Source organism: Penaeus monodon, chromosome 6, assembly GCF_015228065.2.
Source record: "Penaeus monodon isolate SGIC_2016 chromosome 6, NSTDA_Pmon_1, whole genome shotgun sequence".
In the NCBI taxonomy this organism is placed as follows: Eukaryota; Metazoa; Arthropoda; class Malacostraca; order Decapoda; family Penaeidae; genus Penaeus; species Penaeus monodon.
In genome coordinates, this window is record NC_051391.1 from 46,060,061 (window position 1) to 46,067,560 (window position 7,500).

Consider the following 7,500-nt stretch of genomic DNA (forward strand, 5'->3'; position numbering starts at 1 on the left):
CTGAGACTGAGACTGAGACTGAGACTGAGACTGAGACTGAGACTGAGACTGAGACTGAGAGAGAGAGAGAGAGAGAGAGAGAGAGAGAGAGAGAGAGAGAGAGAGAATACGAGCGACAGAGAGGAACATCCAGTAGTGATAGAAAAATAGAGATGCAGAAGGATAGGGAGAACACAACTGTGAATTATGGGTAGAGACAAAAAGCTTGCTAATTGGTTAATGAGCAAGGAATGAATAATGACAAGGCTTTTTGCAAATCCTTCCCTTCTCCCATACCCCCTCCCCCCTACTCCCCGCGTGGCCTTTGCTGCATTAAAAACTTCTTTTGTCGTTTACTCTCGTTTTCTTCGACCTCTCTCACCAACTCTATATTTTTTTACTCCTATATCCTCCTTGATTCTATTTCTTTTTTTTTTCTTTTCTTCTTTTTTTGGTTTATTTTATGTACGTATCCCTCTCAGGAGCGGTAGCTGTGACATACATTTAATTTCTTATTCTGTATTAATTTCAATACTTTTTTTTTCGAAGTTATTTCGTGCTTTACGTCTTGTGATTTTAAATTTAGACATTTACGTTTCTGCCTACGTTTTCACCTATTGCGGAGGATAACATGAAAACTGCTCTTGCTTTGCCCAGTTTTGAAAAAAACCTTCACTCATCACCACATTCTTCGTTGCATCTTTATGCATGCATTACCATGCAAGCACCCCTCGAGCCGCGTCCCTGTGCTCACGCAAGCACAAAAACCCAAGACCAGGATCGTGCGAAGATTTCAGGGGATCATGTTCTATGTACTGATAAAAAAGAGATATAATAAAGAGTACCGTCCTTTATATTTAAATACTTGAGAAACATAATGGCTTCAGCATGAGTTTTTCTTAGCTGTGGTTCACATTAGTTTCGACTAAAATTTCGCTAAGCAGATTGGACGTTGCGCTGTATCTGTGCAATGAAGTATGCAGACATTACCATGATAATTGTTGTTTGTCATTTATGCTGAATATGCGCATATGACAAACAGCGTATAGCCAGATAAGAGTTAATTTGTTAAGGCTGTGCATTATGGTACAGAGCATGAAGCCATTTCTGGCGTTATTTTACGCATTATATTAAATTTCATCATGGAAATGTGTTACTTTAAGATCGTCAATTTGCAACACGACTACCACTATGAAATATAATTAAGATAGTCACCATATCTAGGAAGACTATAAAAAAAACTACCAGTCAGCTTGTGATAAACAGCATCCAGCAGACTGCAAACAAAACACACAACCTCAAACCTCAATACCTACTTCTATATAAGGGAATTAAAACACACACACCCCAAAAAAGCACGACTCTCTTTAATTTCCCAACCCAACCCCGCCTCCTGTTTGCCTTCCTTGAAAGACGGCGACAGCGAGACTCTCAGAGCAAGATAAACACAATGACACGCCCCAACGAAACACAGAGCTCACTCTGGCGATGCTCTCCAGACGCGGCCTCTTCCCGGAACGCTACAAGAGGAGGCCTTTTTCGCGTCACATCCGCTCGTCATTTTGTGTTTTGCATATCCGGTTGAGTACGATTGAAGGGGGTCTGGGCAGCGGTGAATTAACGAACGTAAATGTGGATAAAATGAATCAGAGATGTGTATATTAGAAGCGGTTAGGTAGTGTAGGTTGTGTTGATTTTATGCCATGGGAGATCTTTTAATTTTCTCTTCCTCTCTCTCGTCTCGTCTCTCATCTCTCTTCTCCTTGTCTCTCTCCTTCCTCTGCTCTCTCGCTCTCTTCTCTCTCGTCTCGTCTTCTCTCTCTTCGCTCTCTCTCCTCTCTTCTCACTCTCCTCACTCCACTCACTCCACTCACTCACTCACTCACACCACACCACACACCCACTCACACACACACACACACACACACACACACACACACACACACACGCACACCACACCACACACCCCACACACACTCACTCCATCTCACTCCTCTCATCTCATCTCCTCCTCAATCCTCTCTCTCTTCTCTCAATCTCTCTTTCTCTCTCATCGTCTCTACTCTCTTCAATATCTTACTCTCTTCTCTCTCTTCTCTCTCTCTCTCTCTCTCTCTCCTCTCTCTCTCTTTCTCTCTCTCTCATCTATCTACATCTATCTATCTTTTTTCTTAATCTCTTATCCCTCAATCTCTCTCTCTCCTCAATCTCTCTTCCTCATCTCCTCATCTTCTCTCCTCTATCTCTCATCTCTTCCCTCAATCTCTCTTCTCCTAATCTCTCTCTCTCTCCCTCAATCTCTCTCTCTCTCTCTCTCAATCCTCTCCCTCATCCTCCCCTCTCTTTTCCTCTCTCTTCTCTCTTCTCTCGTCTCTCTCCTCTCTCTCTCTCAATCTCTCTCTCTCTCGATCTACTCTTCTCTTGCTCACTATCTCTCTTCTTCCTTTCTCGTCGGTCTCGTCTTTATCTTCTCAATTTCTCTCTCTCTCCTCTCTCTCTCTCAATTTCGTCTCTCTCTTCTTCGATCTGCTCCTCCCTCATCTTCTCTCGTCTCGTCAATCTCTTTACTCATCTCTCCTAATCTTTCTCTCTCTCAATCGTCTCTACTATCTCTTTACTCATCTGATTCTCTCTCTCCTTCTCTCTCATTCTCTCCTCTCTATCTCTCCTCCTCTCTCTCTCCTCTCTCTTTCTCTCTCTCTCTCTCTTCAATTTCTCTCCTCTCAATCTCTCTCTCTCCATCTCTATCTCTCTCTCTCTCTCTCTCTCTCTCTCTCTCTCTCTCTCTCTCTCTGTTGCCACACACATACACTATATACTTTACATGGGCATTTGTGCCTCTTCCTCAGACCAGGTCGTGAAGGTTAACTGCTGGGTTCCGATAATTACCAACGATTAACTTATTATAGAAACTAATCTATATTCTTAGCCTTTTTCGACGGTGGAATATGGTAATTTTAGCCGATAGCTGTCATGTCAAGAGTCGATAGTGAGATGATGCGTCTAGTTTTGGGCAAGACATGCGTTTAGTTGTTGGGGGGTGCCGGTGATGATGGTCAGTGCTGGTGCTGAGTAATGGAGGTCCTGGTGTTTGTGGGTACCGGGAGGGGATGCGGACTGGTGGCAGATAGCTATGTGCTTAACGGGAAACGAGGATGGTTAGTAATCAAGGAAGTCTGTGGGGTTAACTTGCACTTGAATTTCGAATATGCTGTAGGTAGTCTATAAAGCTAACTTGTACGTTAAGGGGTCATAGGGAGTGAATTCGAATACACAGTTAAGTAATGCATATGTTAATATGTGGGTTGGAGAGGACAGAGTGTGAAATTGAGGTCATATTTTGTGATGACGATAAGTGGCTTGCATATTTTTGAGTTGGAAATATATGATCAGTACTTGTGCTGCGTGCTTAGAAGTGTAGTACTGGTGAAGGGTTATAAGTACTTATGTGACCGATATAAGTACTCGTGTGATATTAAGAAATTTATGATTAGTACTTATATGAGATATTAAGGCAGAGGTAAGTAGGGTCCGTAGCATAAAGGCCCGAAGTGTTTGCAAAGAGGACAAGCGTTCGGGACAACACAAGGTCATCATGAAGAGGGACATATTTGGCTGAAGAGGCTCTTCAAGTGCCGCCCGATCTGATGAATGGCCTATATATCTTGACGTAAAAGGAAAAAATGGCGCGTTAAAGGAGGATTTATCGACATTCTAGATGTTCGTCCCATGCACCGTTGCCTTCCGCGATCGCCCTTGCAAAGGAGACGAGATTCGGACGCGGCTCCGACGAAGGGGAACCTCGCGCCTCCGTATTGAAGGGGCGCGTACTTCACGGGGTGCAGGTGCCACGTCGTAAATATCTGGCCTCTCGTCTGGGCCGTGATTATGGGTTCTAATTTTGGTATCGTTGGCGCCAAGATAAATACTTTCTAACCGAATGAGACACGCCATTTATCACCCCCTCGAGGGCGCTCGGGCGTTGGGACAAAGGGCGGTCAGAGGAAGAACAAACGTACAAAAAAGCGAAAGGAAAAAAAAAAGAAAAAAAAAGAAGAAAAACAAAAATCTTCCGTCTTCTTCCTGTAAGATAACGACGCCGCAGAAAAAAATGACACCACGTGGAGCTGCCGATGGCTTCTCGATACCGTCCACCACCCCTTCGTCGGCGCCGCCCGGAGGGTTGTGAGTCAAGGTGTTAGTCACAGAGGAAGTCTATCTTTGGCTCAGGAGAACCCCACGATACTAAAAACCCATATCATTCCTCTCGTCCTGCACACGAAGGGCAATTATAACCTTATATCGACCGTTTAAAATCCCCCGGCCATAAAGGGACAGAAAGTGTCTAATTACGCCGCGGGTTTACGACTTTTTAATGTATAAAAACCGTGGCGGGAAGAAGGAATCAAGATGGTGGACCAAAGCGGCCATCGGCGGAGGGAGGTCTAGGCACTTATCTCGCTGACTCCCGCTGCTCTCACGCCCTTCCTCGACGGGGCGAAGGAGGGGCGTGGGTAGAGGGGGGAAGGGACGATGGGCAGTTCCCGGTGCCCAGGATCATCAGATAAGGGTAGGAATGGTGAAGGATGGCGCGGTTGATCTACATGGCATGGGTTTTAATGTTGTTGTTGCAGAGCGAGGTGGCGTAGGAGGACACATGATAGAAGTCGATATATGGGTGAGAGAAAGAGAGAGAGAGAGAGGAGAGTGAGAGAGGGGAGAGAGAGAGAGAGAGAAAGGAGAGTGAGAAGGCGAAGAGAGGAGAAGAAGAGAAGAGAGGAAGGAGAGAGAGAGAGAGGAGAGAGAGAGAGAGAGAGGAGAGAGAGAGAGAGAGAGAGAGAGATAGAGAAAAATTGAGAGAAAGAGAAGACGAACAAGAAACACGACTAAATATAATGGGAGCCGCAGTAAAGTGAGAGAGAGAAAAGTTAAACCAAGGGGGAGGAGCAAGGAGGGACGACTTAGGCTTCGGGGGCCCCGGAGGGGAGAGGGGCGAGCGGGAGAGGAGAGCGCAAGGGGGAGGGGGAGGGAGCAAGGAGGGGGAGGAAGGAGGGGGAGGGAGAAGGGAAGACAAGGTGGGGGGGGAGGAGGGGGAGGCAAGGTGGAGGGAGGGAGAAGGGAAGACAAGGTGGGGGGGGAGGGGGAAGGGAAGACGAAGGGGGGGGGTAGAGGGGGGTAGGGGGGGGGGGGGAGGGTGCAACCTGGGGGAGAGGTGGAGCCTTGGCAGCCCAACACGAGTAGTGGGGGGAAACAAGCGGGATTAGCCGAGAGCGAAGACAGGGGCGGCATAAAACACATGTCGGCGAATCATGTCGATGCGCAATATTTCATGGCAGGTACCGACTTTTATATGAGAAGGGTCGGGGCAATTGGACTTTTGTCGGCGGAATTAATTGTTATGATTTGCATGTTGAGTTCGCGGGGTCATGGTCTTTTTTCTCTTTTTTTTCTTAACGGTTCGTTTAGGGCAGAATCGGTGTTCATAATTCTTTCGGTGATTAGATGCAAGTGACACTCAAAATCGGCTTTAGAGAGCTTCATTATCGAGCTCATTCTGTTCATCTAAGCTCAGTAAACACATTCAAGCAACGTTTTCCTTTCATTATCCCACGCTGGAGAGAGAATGGCTATGGGATATCCTCTCTGTCCCGCGAGCACCACCTGCCTCGCCCCCACCTCCGCTCCCCACCCTGCCCCCTCCTCCACCCCCCACCCCGCCCCCTCCTCCACCCCACCCCGCCCCCTCCTCCACCCAGTCCTCCTACACTCCTTCCCTCTCTCTCTTTTCATTGCCTCTGCTTTCACGATTCCTCTCTCCCTCCTTTACTAATCCTATCCCGTCCCCCTGTTGTTGTTGTTGTTGTTGTTGTTGTTGTTGTTTTTGTTGTTGTTGTTGTTGTTCTTCTTCTTCTTCTTCTTCTTCTTCTTCTTCTTCTTCTTCTTCTTCTTCTTCTTCTTCTTCTTCTTCTTCTTCTTGCTTCCTCCTCCTCCTCCCCCTCCTCCTCCTCTCCCTCCTCCTCCTCCCCCTCCTCCTCCTTTTCCTCCTCATCCTTTTCCTCCTCTTCTTCCTTCTCCTCCTTCTCCTTCATCTCCTCCTGAGACACATATACGAAATTACATACACGGAAATACATACGCAGACACATACACGAAAATACATACGCAGACACATACACGAAAATACATACGCAGACACATCACGAAAATACATACGCAGACACATCACGAAAATCTAGCAGACACTACACGAAAATACATACGCAGACACATACATGAAAATACATACTCAGACATTACACGAAAATACATACGCAGACACATACACGAAAATACCATACCAGACACATACACGTAAATACATACGCGACACATACACGAAAATACTACGCAGACACATCACGACAAATACATACGCCAGACACATACACGAAAAATACATACGCAGACACATACACGAAATACATCGCAGACACATACACGAAAATACATACGCAAACACATACCAAATATATACGCAGAACATACACAGAAAATATACCAGACACATACAACGAAATACATACACAGAAAACATACCGAAAACATACGCAGCCATACAGAAAATACATACGCAGACACATACACGAAAATACATACACAGACACATACACGAAAATACTACGCAGACGCATACACGAAAATACTACACAGCACATCACGAAAATACCATACGCGAGACACATTACACGAAAATACATACGCAGACACATACACGAAAATACATACACAGACACATCCACGAAAATACAATACGCATACACATACACGAGAATACATCGCAGACACATACACGAAAATACATACACAGCACAATACACGAAAATACATGACGCAGACCATCACGAAAATACATACAACAGACCATACACGAAATACATTACGCAGACACATACACGAAAATACATACACACACACATACACGAAAATACATACGCAGACACATACACGAGAATACATACGCAGACATATACACGAAAATACATACTCAGACACATACACGAAAATACTACGCAGACACAATACACGAAAATACATACACAGACACATACACGAAAATACATACGCAGACTCATACACGAAAATACATACACAGTACACCCCCGGAATACTGCAAAATAAACCTTTGGACAGCCGATGGGCGCGTGCACAGAGGCGAGGCGAAACGAGGGGCGTGCGAGAGGCAGAACAGCCCACGCAGAGCCCGGGATGATGGCTTCCCCAGGGACGCCCATGCACACGCCCGCAGACCTGTCCCTGCGAACGCCCACGCCGGTTCCGAGTGATCGACCACCGTGGGGCTTTGTGATGGATTTTTATTTCGTGTTGATTTTCAGGTTGATTCGAGGAGAGGGAGAGGGAGAGGGAGAGGGAGGAGGGAGGAGGGAGGAGGTCGAGGGAGAGGGAGGATGGAGAGGGAGAGTGGAGAGGGAGAGGGGAGGAGGGAGGAGGGAGAGGGAGAGGGAGGAGGGGGAGGGGAGGGAG